General features: G+C 41.6%; 1 long non-coding RNA gene across 1 annotated transcript; it reads left to right on the top strand.

Annotated features, from left to right (window-relative positions):
* Nucleotides 1-1,130: 1,130 nt before the first annotated feature.
* On the top strand, nt 1,131-3,414 carry LOC142469833 (uncharacterized). Its single transcript, XR_012789104.1, has 3 exons — nt 1,131-1,254; nt 2,458-2,583; nt 3,300-3,414. It is a non-coding gene; the product is annotated as an uncharacterized LOC142469833 (long non-coding RNA).
* The last annotated feature ends 12,126 nt before the right edge of the window (nt 3,415-15,540 follow it).

Consider the following 15,540-nt stretch of genomic DNA (forward strand, 5'->3'; position numbering starts at 1 on the left):
CGGCAGCACGTTATCTGAATATTACAGGCAGAGATTACTACCTCGTGGATTCCGCATCAACAACAGACCTACAATTGGTGCAGATAAGCCTGCATTCTGTGAGAGGTGGTGCCAGGTCCTTAATAGGGCCTCTTTGGACTTGATTATCTTGGTTATTGAGGAGGTGGGGGAACAACTTAGCCACACAAGGAAGGATATACTCAAAGTGGAAATCCTCATTGAACAGTCTAGCGCTGGTACGGACGTTGTACAATCATTGGATAGTCTTAAGACCAAGCTGGAAAAAATGAAAAGTGATCTTATTCACTTTAAGAAGTTGAAATTCAAAAAAGTTGTTAACTGCGCATGACAGACTTGAAAAAACTCCCGGATGATCTCAACAAACTTTATTGCACATCACACACTGGGGTTAAAGTTTGTTTAGATCATCCGGGAGTTTTTTCAAGTCTGTCATGCGCAGTTGCACCGGAGCCCTTCCATTCCCTGACATTAACAGAAGGCTGCACACAGGAGCTGTTGAGGAGAGCAGGTCCCAGACCGGAGATGAAATATAGGTAAGGGTTTTTATTCCCCCTACTCGGGTTAACTCAGTGGTCACGCATAGCTCCTCTTATTCATCCCCATATTAATACTTTGACACCATAGGTGCCACTACTGACCACTGAAGCGCAAGACAGTTTTTTCTTTGGATTTTTATAAAGACGGAAGAGTATACCCGTGGCTGAAGCAAGACCCCAAACAACGCAAGAACCAAAGAGGGAGAGCACCACATGGAGTCCAAGAAGCCCACACCAGTGACTCTGAAGCCCATTCCTCAACAGAACGTCAGAGAGGCCAAAGTCCGCCCCTTTTTTAGGCCAATCCAAGGACAAGGAGAAAGGAAAAGGAAAATTAGACGCGGGGGCCGGGGGAAAGGGAAGATTACCCTATCCCCTACGTACAACGGAGCAGAAATGAGTATGGACACCTTGGTTGTTAATCTCTCTGATTACACTCTTAATCAATGTGAAATGTCTGTCTTAGCTAGGGGGCCATCATATTTACCTACTACATTGTTTAATGATTTTGATTTGGAGGTTGACCTATTTAAATTTGAACGTGTATTAAACCTTAAATCGTTTTTTTCTAACAGGTCTACAGAATCGGTGCATTCCAATATCCAACCAGGGACAGGTAATCCTCCTATGGAACAACAAGGGACAGTTAATTTGGCCACTGACCAGCAAGGGACAGATAATTCGGCTTCTTATCAAGGTACCAAAATGTGCAAGCTCAAATCCACTTTTGTCCCAACATTTCAAAATCAATCAGTCAGCACATATATATACGACTGGTTAAGGCGGACATTGCAAGGTACAAAAAAAATCAAACATAGGGCTACATACAATATATCTGTTCAGGAAAAGGAAGCATTAAAAATGTTGACTAATAATAATGACATTATTTTTAAGCGTGCGGACAAGGGGGGGTACCCTAGTAGTGCAGAATTACTCAGATTATAAGGCTGAAGCCACCAGACAACTGAGTGACATTAACTGCTACATTAAATTGGATAGGGACCCTACCTTCAATTATGCGAGAAAAATTAGGGAAATTATCCAAATGGAGGTTAATAACCGATGGATAACAGAGCCTGAATCTGAGTTTCTAACTATGTTGCATCCTAAATGCCCTATTTTCTATACCTTGCCCAAAATACACAATAATTTAAACAATCCCCCGGGGTGGCCTATTATAGCTGCTATTAATTCATTAAATCAACCCCATACAAAATTTTTAGACACATTTCTACAACCTATAGCACAGACAGCCAAGTCATACATCAAAGACACGTCTGATTTCCTTGACAAATTAAAAAACACACCTGGTGATGGGACTAATCATATTCTGGTTAGTTTAGATGTGTCTAGCCTTTACACAATAATCCCCCATGTTGAAGGTCTTGAGATAATCAAGGCCGCCCTCATTCGCCATTATAGTGATACTGTTCCAATTGAATACATTATGCTCATTTTACATTTCATTCTCTATAAAAATTATTTTAGATTTGAGAGTGATTTCTTCCTGCAGATTAAGGGGACAGCAATGGGCAGTAATATGGCCCCTGCTTATGCCAACATATACATGACACATTTCGAAGAGCAGTACATCTACAAATCAGACTTTTTTGTGCATATTAAAAGCTATTAGAGATCTATTGATGATCTGTTTTTCATATGGACAGGTACGGAGGATCAGCTGCTATCTTGTTTTGAGTATCTTAATGGTCTCCATTCACCGGTCCGCCTCACTAATACATGGAGTACACAGCAACTCTCTTTTTTAGATGTCCTCATAACACAGACTAATGGGGAGTTACATACTGATCTTTTTAGAAAGGATACAGACAGAAATGCCATTTTAAGGGCAGATAACCATCATCCTCCTTCTCTTATTGATGCATTACCTTTTTCACAGAAAGTCCGGGTCTGCAAAATCACGAGCAGGAAGGATAATATTGAACCAGCTATTGGAGAACTACGTAGTAGATTCCTGGCTAGGGGATATCCTCCTGCAGTGTTAGACCGGGCACTGGATAAAGAGGTAAGTGCTACCAAAAATAAGAAGGAGGACAGGCTTGTATTTACCACCACGTACAGTCAAGCCGGTGGTTTTATTAAATCTATCATTCTTAAACACTGGCATATTTTGCAAAATGATGATATATTATCTGAGTGTTGCTGTGTACCACCAATGGTGGCATTCAAAAGAGGGAGGAATCTGGCGGATAGCCTGATACATGCAGATAATGAGGGTAACTACAGAACTCCTCATTTTCTGGAAGGTGGCAGACCGGGTAACTTTAGATGCATGAGCTGCTCGGTCTGTAACAGTCTGACTACCGATAGTCAATTCAGTCACCCCCACAGCGGAAGGATCATAAAAATCAAAAATAGAATCACATGTAGATCTGAATTTGTAGTGTACATAATAAAGTGTCCATGTGGTCTTCTTTATGTGGGTATATAAGAATGTTAAAAACAAGGTTCATTGAACATAAAAGTGTAATTCGAAAAGGTACGGATCCTTCTATTCTTGTGCAACACTGTGTGGAACACAATCATAATGTTGCCTCTTTACGCATCATGGGTATTGAGTCAGTAGCACCTAGACAAGGCACTCCAGATAGAGAGACTTTTTTATTGAGACGTGAAGCATTCTGGATACATGCTTTAAATACCAGCAATGGTATGGGTCTTAATGAGCAACAGAATTTAAAATGCTTCCTTAATAGAAGGTAATTTTTTTTCTTTCTACAGGCATATTTGATCTTGCACCATCCATGGACTCTGCACTTACCTGTTGGGAAGATTATCCTTTTTGTGTGTTTTTTCCCTTGTTTCTTCCCCTCCCTTCCCCTCAGCCCCTCCCCTTTCCCCCCTCCCCCCTGGTTGTGTGTACCAATTTCTGACCTAGGTATACACACTAGTATATTCTAAATACTGACGTACTGCATATTCTTATGTGGCATTTCACTGTAACTTTGCAGGATTATACTGATGTCATCAGCAGTATACAGTCACATGTTTTTAATAGTATATTGCTGTATTAGTTTTGTGCACATATGCTTTATTAATATTTTGGTGTGTGGTTTATTTACACTTTCAGGGTGATTTGTAGGAGTGTCTCACTCCTCTCTGCTCTGACACTGATCCCATGGCGACGGATACATCTTTGTCCAGCCCTGTGAGTACAGCCTTGATTGGTGCACACACCCCTCTTCCCCCCCCCCCCCCTGATGGCCGGGTCACGCTGACATCATCATGGGGGAGTGTTCAGTCTGGGGAGAGGTGTGGCTGTGGCTGCAGTCCTGCAAGACAGCTCCATGCTGTATTGCCGGGATTTAGACCTAGATTTCTGACGTCACTAGGGGGCGCCATATGGTCGCTCTGACGTCATCAGGTGGGCGTCAGCATCCTGGTTATGTGGCAGAGCGGGGAGGGGTGAGTATCAGGGGGGTGGTATATATTTTGACGGTTTTCTTGTGTTTGGTAGCCTTCACCTTGAGAAAGGCAGTATTTGACTGCCGAAACATTGGACTTTATGGCATATTAAACCTCCTTTTGAGTAAGACCGTGTGCCTGCTTCTTCTTCTTTGTACTGGAACATTTGGGACTACAGGAGCTCCCCAGGAGAAGCGCACCGGCAGCTAAGTACCCCACCTCTATTACCATTGATATTGATCGCGTGTCTCATCCTCTGTCTATGTTAAACTTACACAAGACCTGCACAACTCCAGTTCTCAAGGGCTGCAAACAGGCCCGGTTTTCAGGATAAAACCGGGCTTGTTTGCGGCCCTCGAAGACTGGAGTTGTGCAGGCTTGACTTACTGTACTGTACACCATCCTACTGTAAATATTTTGACTTTCTGTACTTTAATAAAGGAGATGTTGTGTGTTTTAAATTTTATTAATAAAGAAATGTTTTTACTTACACAAGACCTGCACAATTCCAGTCCTCGTGGGCCACAAAAAGGCCCAGTTTTCAAGGTTTCCTGAAAACTGGGCCTGTTTGCGGCCCTCGAGGACTGGAGTTGTGCAGGCCTATTAATGTTTTGAATTGCTGTACACTTTAAATGTTTTTAAATTGTATTTGAAAATACAGGTAAACACCGTTATAACGCTGTCCTCAGGACCACCGCGTTAGTAACGGGTTCGCGCTAATTTTTAAAAAAAATGGCCGCCGCGCGCCTGATCGGGAGGGAGGAAGTTAATTAAATAAATAAATAAAAAAAAGTTTTTAAAAAAGGGCGGCGATTCATCCCTCCTCCCTCTCCCTCCCAGCCCCCACCCTCTCCCTCCCAGCCCCCTCCCTCTCCCTCCCAGCCCCCTGGTTTTGCGGTGCGCGGCAACGTGTGTCTGTGTCTTCCCAGCCAGATCTGCTACTGCAGCGTGTGTGAGTGTATTTCCTACCAGATCTGCTACTGCAGCGTGTGTCCTCCCAGCCAGATCTGCTGCTGCTGCAAGAGGTGGTGTGTGTGTGTGTGTGTGTGTGTGTGTGTGTGTGTGTGTGTGTGTGTGTGTGTGTGTGTGTGTGTGTGTGTGTGTGTGTGTGTGTGTGTGTGTGTGTGTGTGTGAAAAATGGGGGCTGCTGACATGTGAAAAACGGGGGCTGCTGACATGTGAAAAACGGGCTGCTGACATGTGAAAAATGGGCTGGTGGGCTGCTGACATGTGAGTGAATTGTGAGAGCTGTGTGCAGTGAGTGTGTGCAGTGTGTGTGCAGTGAGTGTGTGTGTGCAGTGTGCCGTGTGTGTAGTGTGAGCAATGAGCAGTGTGTGTCAGTGTGAGCAGTGTGTGTGCAGTGTGCAGTGTGTGCAGTGTGAGCAATGAGCAGTGTGTGTGCAGTGTGCAGTGTGTGTCAGTGTGAGCAATGAGCAGTGTGTGTGCAGTGTGCAGTGTGCAGTGTGTGCAGTGTGAGCAATGAGCAGTGTGTTTGTAGTGTGCAGTGTGTGTCAGTGTGAGCAATGAGCAGTGTGTGTCAGTGTGAGCAGTGTGTGTGCAGTGTGCAGTGTGAGCAATGAGCAGTGTGTGTGCAGTGTGCAGTGTGTGCAGTGTGAGCAATGAGCAGTGTGTGTGCAGTGTGCAGTGTGTGCAGTGTGAGCAATGAGCAGTGTGTGTGCAGTGTGAGCAATGAGCAGTGTGTGTGCAGTGTGCAGTGTGTGCAGTGTGAGCAATGAGCAGTGTGTGTGCAGTGTGCAGTGTGTGTGCAGTGTGAGCAATGAGAAGTGTGTGTGCAGTGTGCAGTGTGTGTCAGTGTGAGCAGTGTGTGTGCAGTGTGCAGTGTGTGCAGTGTGAGCAATGAGCAATGTGTGTGTGCATTTTGTGTCAGTGTGTGCAGTGTGTGTCAGTGTGAGCAGTGTGTGTGCAGTGAGCAGTGTGTGCAATGTGTGCAGTGTGCAAAAAAAAAAAAACGGGACCCACGTGAAACCGCGTTATAACCGAATCGTGGTATAACGAGGCGCGTTATAACGAGGTTTACCTGTAAATGTTTTTGTACTTACTCCACCAATAAAAGAAAATGTTGATTTGTTTAAAATTGTTCCATTGTCTCCTTTTATACTGTAACAAAATACAGTGTTTCTAGAATATACTGTACTGTATACTGTAGGCATGCTCAGTACTGTACATCACAAGAGTATTAAAACAATACATGATGTACGGGTATAGAATACACATATGTACTGGAATACATGTAGAATAAATGCATATTTTTTATTTTTCGGGTTTATTATACAGTATACTGTATATAAAAAAGTATTGTATACGGTCTGAAAACAACAGCATACTGTTTCAGGTTTTCTATGAAGCTCTCAGTTACAGTATTCTATCCTAATCAATAACAACGGCCACTAAACTGTAGAATCTTGTACGTGGTTTTTTTAATCCGATTCAGCAATGTGCAAGCATTGTTACACAAAGCGATATTATCCATCAAAATCTCTCCATTTGCCGTTTTCCGCATGAGATGACAAAGTTTTCTTTTCTGAGGAAAAACAAAAGTACAAGTTTTACTCTAATGGTCAGTCAGTCCCCTAAAGAAGTTCCCACAATCAGTCCCACCAATAATTTTCTCGGGGGGCGTCTTCTGTTCACATGTGCATGCACCTACTGTAGATGTGATGACACGCATATGCGTTTCAAGAAGTTTCCAATGCGCATGCGTCTAGCTTTCCACCAATTATGTAGTATCTACTGTAGAAGCTGCTCAGCCAATGATATTGCTTACAGGAGAATCGCTTGACTGTGCATTGATATTGATATTTCAAAAACAGAATAAAATACGGCAACATTACTCACCATAGACTTTGCTAATCAGCTGGCGCCGAGCCACTGCCAGTCCCGTATTCTTGATTATACACGTAGTTGACAGGTGCCAGCGGATGAGGCTGGAAATCGCTTTGGTTCATGCAAGCTTGCTGGAATCTGTACGCGAAATCCAGCTCAGGCAGCAGGTATCCGGGCGGGGACAGACAGCAAGGGTTGCCGGTCACCAGGTTTTCACTGATGGTCGGACCATTATTGGATGCTTGTGCTGTCGCTGGCGCAGTCGCTGGTGCATTGCTTGCCAGCGACTGACGTTTCTTAGTTGGTTTTAACATGACCTTTCGCCTTATAAAGTCTCCATGATCAATGATACGGGAAAAATCTGGTGATACACACCAATACCCTCCAATAACACCGGTATCAATACGAAAAAAACACAGATCGATACATAACTTTTTCCTTATTGCATGCTTCCACACATGAGCATCTGGTAAAAAATTGTAAAAGTCATAGTTTTCGATAAAATACTGATAAATTTGACCAACTGTTGCCATCTTATCATCTGTTGCATTAATTGCGGCCCATATTAAATAAGCGTACGTTCTGTCGGGTTTTTGGAACACGGACTGCAGTGGTGCACTCATGTCGGGACTCTCAGGACAATAAAACACCAGACACTGTGCATGTATTTTTTAATATGAAAAGCCTAAATTGATACATTATTGTAACTTCTTCAGTACCAAAGGAAAAACAGAACATAGAGTCCAGAATTATTGCAACAGAAGAAATCCAGAGATATAGCAAATCTCATAACATTAAGGACATCGGATTCCTAGTTACCTGTCAGAGGGGGTAATAGGGAAAACATTCTAAATCGCAGAGAGATGTTCTGGATACATTCTCTAGAATCTATGGCTACGCGAGGAATGAACACGGACTGGGAATTGAAGCTTTTTTTATCCCAGTGACCAGAGTGGTCATTCCTCGCCAAGTGCATTATTATCATGTAAGTTGTTACATTGTCCTGATTGCTTTCTTTTACGGTTTGTCTATTGAATGGTCAATATATGCTTAGTGTCACCTCCAGTTTGCTCTAGGTCATGGAGATTCTAGGCATTGAATATTTACTGATGGTTAATACATATATGCATTGTAAGTCTAGCATTGTACGTATAAATAATCAGTCTTTTAGTCAGTCATATGTTGAGGTTTTCCATTGGTCCAGCAAGATTACTGGTAATATGAAATATTTTAATTATATTGTGAATCTGTATATACCTCTCCGCCAACCACTGTTTTATCCCATGTCGCTATCATTTTAAGAAGTGTTAAGGATGTCATGTTATACATGTATTAATTATTTAGCTTCATGTCTATTTATATATTCTTTCTTTTTTTTAATCTTTTTTTCATCTTTTTTTCATTTTTTTCACATTTCATTATTGTTTTGTTGGTTGCTTTTCTATAATCATTCATAGATGGATTGCTATATCTTTACAATATAGACATTTATTGTTACATTGTATTATGAATTCTATGGTAATGTGGTTTTTGCTATAGGGATGTATGTTTTAGATTGTGTGTGCTGATGTGCCTCCCCAGCTAGATGGCGCTGTGTGGACTCTCCGTGTCTTTTGTAGGTACCAGTGAATCTTGGTGCCTCTTGAGGCTTGGGTCTGTTCTCCGTGACGTCATTTCTTGCTATTGATGCACTGGACACGCATTACTTATGTGTGTTGTTGTGTCTTTTGGGCTTGGTGGCGCTGTGGGGGCTCTCCCCGCCTCTTAGAGGCACCATAGAGTCCCTCTCGAGACCTTGGATTGATCTCCGCGACGTCACTTCCGGTTGCGGACGCACGTGAGATACTTTTTAACCTTGCTCCTGTATTGACATGTCCTCCGGTGTAGATGGCGCTATATACTCTCGTTGGTTAGTCCAAATGGGTTCTGGCCAGTGAGTGAGTCTCGCGATATGCTCGGCGAGAGTTGCTGACGTCACCAGCACCGGAGGATGCAGTCAATTAGGGTGATTAATGTGTAAGTATATAAATGTCTGTTTTTTACTATTGGGGTATACTCTTTGACAAAGGACTTTGCCCGAAACGCGTCAGAGTGGGTAGTTGGTGTATTTCTCTATGGTGTCTCCCCCCCTTTTGGACCATTAAAGGAGTTTTTTAACCTATGGTTTGCTGGTTCCTGCTGTTATGTATCTGGGTTGTGCTCCACTTTCCTCCCTAGAGGGTTTCTTTCCTGTTCTTCAGTACCAAGGCCAATTTACAATGGACCACTGTGGTATTTTTTTAAACACCTGCAAGTTGACACATGCGCATTACAATTCATGAATATCTGCCACCTGGCGGATACGCAAATAATTGCAACCAATTAAATCCGAACCATTATCAATAAACACATCAATAAACACATCAACCGCGAGTGACGCTGGCATAAATGCAACATGAATGCGGTATGAATGCGGCATGAACGTGATGAAGTGCGGTGAAGTGCGTGGCATTCTAAAAAAATCCCCCCAAAAATTTGAATATGTTGGAGAATAAAAGGGGCCGCGGCTGTAGCTAATGTGCAGTAAGAAACAATAGGCTGGTCCTACAGTATATGTATTGTAAAATGAGGGATTTTAAAAAAAAAACATTTATTGATATATTTAAAATAAATTAGAACCAGACTATGCAATGTGAGTACAGTATGAGTAATTTACAAAGATAGCAACATCTGGCTTAGTCCTGTAGGGGCAATCTATATCTAGATATAGAAGTTCACTGCAATCAGTTTACTCTGCACTCACATTTCCTTTGGTATCTTATGTACAAATGTGGGGAGTCTACTTTGACTTATACATTAGGATATGCGCTCACATGGGATTAACCCTATTGGTGTCTTAGTTCTATATCATTGGAACATTTAAGTATGACTGCTGGTCATTAATTCCTAACAATTGGGGGTTTGAGTGCATACTGTACGTATGGGCTCTTATGAGTTCATTATCACACACTCCCAACGCACTGCTTTCAGTATTTTCATTCATGGGCATGCTATTCATTGACAAAATGACCATAGTAGAAGTATCTGTCATCAATGATTTATTAGGTTAATAGGATCTGTGCTTCTATTTTATTTCAGCTCATCGTGCTAATTTATTTGTCCTTACAAGGATAAAGCACAACGTACCAATATTCGTGTGCCGTTTAACCAGCGTACAACGCTGTGTATCTTATTGCCCCTACGGAGACTAAGAACGATGTTGCTATCTTTGTAAATTACTCATACTGTACTAACATTGCATAGTCTGGTTCGAATTTATTTGAAATATATCAATAAATGTTTGTTTTTTTAATCCCTCATTTTCCAATACCTATAGGACCAGCCTATTGTTTCTTACTGCACATTAGCTATTTAATAAGGTTACGTTCTCCCTACAGACACTGAGTGCATCAAGAGGGACTTTTCCAAATGATAGTGTCTATGCTTCATTCTGTGTTCTCTCCTTACTACTGCTTAGATACATTGATGACCTGTTTATAATATGGACAGAAGGTAAAGGAAACCTAAAACAATTCCACGAGTCCCTGAACTCGTTACATCTGTCCATTCAACTCAAAATGGATTATTCTGAAAACCTAGTAAACTTTCTAGATACAATGGTAACACTGAAAAATGGCAAACTACACACATCTGTATACAAGAAACCAACAGAAAGATGCAGTTACCTCCACAACTCCAGCTTCCATCCCACTCATACAAAACAAGGTATCATACACAGGCTATAAGATACCACTGCATATGCTCTGACACTGAAGACAGAAACAGACATCTCACAACCCTGACCGAATCATTCAGACAGAAGGGATACAAGCCACAGACTAATGCTAGAACAAACACACCAAGTTCCTGGCGCAAAAATGAAATGAATATATAATTCAACCACACAAGGTGGTTATTACCAGTCCTAAGTGTCGCTGTTGCAATCAGTCCTTGAAAATCCTGATAATTCAAGTCCAATTCAATAATAGAGTCCAATGCAAATATGTGGAAAAAAAGTTCAAATCCTTCCTCCAATTTGATTGCCTCTGTAAAGGATACAAAAAAGAAAGACTATTGCGCCGTATTCTTTTAAACCTTGGCACGCTGCACAGAGCTGCAACATACTTACAGCAAGCAGCTAGGTCTCGGGCAGAGGGATATCTTTTACAATTGTCCCACACTGTCTCTTTAACGTTTCAAGCTTTAGAGTCGAGCGTTGTCTCCCACCCCAGAGACAGTTATATAGGATAGATAATAGAAACGTACATAGAATAGAACAGTTTAAGAAAACTTTTGCTACTTAACACAAACCCAAAAGATGTGCACTCACAATGTTTGAGGTCTTATGGAACAATATTTTGATGCCATCCGCAGACTGAATCGCTAGAGCCCAGTGTTTTGGAGTTGATTCTGCGTCTCACTCCTCTTACCTCCTCATGGCTACCAGCAGCTGACTTCACAGGCAGAGTGTTGTCTTTTCCAGTGATTCAACGCTGTCTCGTCACGTTTTGAACCTCAGAGTCCAACGTTTTCTCCCGCCAAACAGTTATTGATAAAAAGGATAGATACAAAAAACGTACATAACATAGTAAGGTTAAAAAAAAAAATAATTCACACAAGCCCTAAAAGATGTTCACTGACAATGATAAGGTCTCGTTGAGTAGTATATAGATGCCGTCCGCAACCTGAGTGAATGGAACACGGTAAGGCAAATGAAGGCAAATGAAGCACAGCCATTCTGATTTACTGGCATCATTCCCTTAAAGTGACGTCATGTAAAAAAAAAAATTAAAGTCGGAACATGGTTTTAACAGCCAATCAGGTGGCTGTTAACCATTTTGAGGCTAAATGTGACGTCACAAGCCCTATTTAAAGCCGTGACGCCTCATTTGAGCCCAAGAAGATGACGAGACAACATCGGTTGGGATTTACCATGGGTCTTTTTTGATTGACAGATGAAGATAGAAGATAAAGAAGAGCAAGAAATGGTGACAGATGAAGATAGAAGATGGTGATTAAAGAAAGAAAAAAGAAGATTGGGGTACCTGATCCGGATCTTCATGGCGGATGGCATCGGATGCTGTTGGAGGGCTTCAAGGCCTAAATAGCCACTAAGGGCCAAATTCCCCCTTCACCCACCCTCGCTAGCCACAGTAAGCCTGGCACAGGTGTTTAACCCCTTCATTGCCTTAGCGGTTAGCCGCTAAGGTAATGAAGTTGCTGTAAATGCATTTTTCCTGCATCAGATGCATGCCGGGGGGCTCCAGTGCTGGTATTAATGCATCAATCCGAGGCAGGAAAAGGGACTGATGTTTTCTAAGTCCCGACACATCGCAGCTCATCGAGGCATCTCCCCACCAATTTACCTACATTTTGAGGTGAATTGGATTTGGAGAGAAGATCGCCTTTTAGGGCTGCGATAGGCCGTGACAGCCGACTCGCGGGTATCTGAATCGCGTGAGTTTATGATCCTTCCGAAAATGGTCGATGCCCTTCCAAAATATTGCAGCCTGCAAGGGCATTCTAAAAGATAAACAATGAACTTGCTTTTGCAGTTCATGAATGTCACCATTTCAAATGTTTTTCCCGTAACATTGGACATCTGCAGCCTATGTAGCTAGAACATGTATGATACCCATTCATCTCTTTCAACCACATAGTATCTTTAGTTTTGAACTTATTGAGTGGACAGCTTGGTGCCAATGTGGATTTGAATTTTTTTGCTCTCTTGTAAACAAGCTGTGGGCGTTTGCAAAAATGTCACAGAAATGTTGCACTATTTCTGGGAGATTGCCCCCAGATTTTCCAAGGCAAATGTTCGTATACTCGTGGCTGTATTTGTATTTAGACTGACTTTATAGATCAGGATGGTTATGGTAGGTGTTTATACATCCTAAATCATGATATATACTAAAGGGACATTTATTTTTCACTATTGGTCATTGTAGCAGAGGTTGCTAAAAATTTATAAATCAAAACAATCCTCATTTAGTTAAAAATCCTAACATCAACCACAGATGTTGAAGGATATAGCTCTGCGTTGTTGTTTCACCATGTATATAATTTAATGATTTATTTAGTAAAGTTATTTTTATTAATGTCATTATACACCCACTAAGGGGAAAGAGTGCCAAGAACTGGGTTTACTTGTCTTTATACAGTATTTTGTACTTACCTTGAACAAGAGGAGCAACATCACCTTCCTATCCCCTACCTCATATTTTAGTTGAGCGAGGGTACCCCTCTTTTTTATTTGCGTAACTATGTATTTGTAACCATGTATTATTTGTCATCTTAACGCTATGCTCAGGACATACTTGAAAATGAGAGGTAACTGCCTGGTAAAACATTTTATAAATAAAATAAATATACAGTAACTCAGAAATAATTGTGTTCTGTATTTAGTTGTAATATCAAAAATAGAGAATATGTGCCCTAGGGAATGCAAACACACTACAGTACCAAACACAGAAAGAAAAAAAATCATTAGAATAGACTGCATTCTACATCTTGACAAAAAGTAACTTTTATTAATTTATTAAAATCTGTCAGTCAAAATCTAATTTAAAATCTAGTTAAAATAATAAACAAAATTAAAGACTAAAATATAGTACAAGTAGTAGTATACTGTGTGTATATATGATTAGTGACCCTCTATTTAATTATTTCTTAAGTGAACTATGCCTGCTATATAATTTTGGCCCTAGTTCTTTAATTTATGGGGTCTAAACAACATTCCCTGCATCTAATAGAGAATTTAGAGTCTGCTTGGTCATTAGTAAAGTATATTAATATATTTCCTCTAGTATTGGTATACAATAAGAATGCAGTGCCTACTAGCTACTGTACTGTAGGTGAGGTAATTAAATCTGAGGGAAAACCTATGAAGGATAGGAGAGGTGGGGAGGTAAAGAGAACTCCCTGATGTTTGTTGGTGCTGCCAGAGTAATGATAGCCCCGAGTTATGGAACAGCCCGTAAATCGCCATACCTAAATGTATGTTTGTTGGTGAGAAGGTGAAATAAAATAAAGGTATATATAACTTACACGGCCTTGTGTAAGCCCAGTCGCATCAGAGTTTCTTTGGGAGTCCCGTGTGCTTCAGAAGTCCCGTGTGCTTTATAACACTGCCTGTTTCCAACTATTGTGCTCCCCCATCCTTTTTGTATTCACTATTTCTGTGTTTGTGTGTGGCTGTGTGTGGGTGTGGGGTTGTGCGCATTGACTGCTGCTGAGCATGCTTCAATGTCAATTTTGTTTGTCTCCCCAAGCGCCAAGCTTGGGAGAGCGTACACCCTCCAGTTTTTGCAACGCTGCATTCAATCACAACACCCATACACACACACAATCACAACACAGACACACCACACACACAATCACAACACACACAACACCCCCCCACACACTAATATCACAACACTCACTAATATCACACCACACAACACACACAATCAATCACAAACACAAACAACACCCCCCCCCACCACACACAATCACAGCACACATTCAATCACAAAACACACACATCACTATACATACATATATATATATATATATATATATATATATATATATATATATATATATATATATATATATATACACACACACACACACACATCACTATACATATATACACACACACACACACACACACACACACACACACACACACATCACTATACATATATACACACACACATCACTATACATATATATATATACACACACACACACATCACTATATATATATACACACACACACACATCACTATACATATATACACACACACACACCACTACACACACACACACACACACACACACACACACACACACACACACACACACACACACACACACACACACACACACACACACACACACACACACACACACATCACTATACACACCAATATACACACACACACACACACACATACACACACACACACACACACACACACCTGTACTGCATGCTCGGTTCCCCACGCTGCTGAACACTGGAGGTGTAGGAAGAGGAGGGCTTGTGTCTGTGTGCAGAGGGACGCCCCGCCCCCTCTGCAAGCACAGGGAAACAACAGCAGCAGCACGGAGTTTCTGCCCGCCACTGCTCTGCTCTGCTCTGCCCCCAGGTTTCGACGCACAGGCTGCGCCCCCCCCTAAATAATTTCGCGCAACCCAGTTTTGCGCACCGCTGAGATAGGGCTTGCGAGGGCCAAAAAAAAAAAATCCTGGCAGCATGCCAACACAAGGAGACAAGGGAGGTTTTTTTTTTTGTTGCAGAAAAGCGCGCTAAATCCTGTCACGCCAGTGCCCTCTGTTCCCCGCTGTTGGCGGCCCAGGATCTAGGGGGGGGCAACTGCCCACCTTGCCCCCCCCTGCGGACGCCCATGTCCACTCATGACTTTAGACCAACCTGAAAAAGTTCCATTTATGACAACCCTCTGTTGTCTGTCCTTTAACCAGTTTTCAATCCAGGTGCATATATTATTACTGAGTCCAATTTTCTTTATTTTGTACACCAACCTCTTGTGTGAAACCGTATCAAAAGCCTTTGCAAAATCTAAGTAGACCACATCAACTGCATTACCCTGGTCTAAATTCCTACTTACCTCCTCAAAGAATCAAATAAGGTTAGTTTGGCATGATCTATCCTTCATAAATCCATGCTGACTATTACTAATAACTTTGT

The sequence above is a fragment of the Ascaphus truei genome, chromosome 1, assembly GCF_040206685.1.
Source record: "Ascaphus truei isolate aAscTru1 chromosome 1, aAscTru1.hap1, whole genome shotgun sequence".
Taxonomy (NCBI): Eukaryota; Metazoa; Chordata; class Amphibia; order Anura; family Ascaphidae; genus Ascaphus; species Ascaphus truei.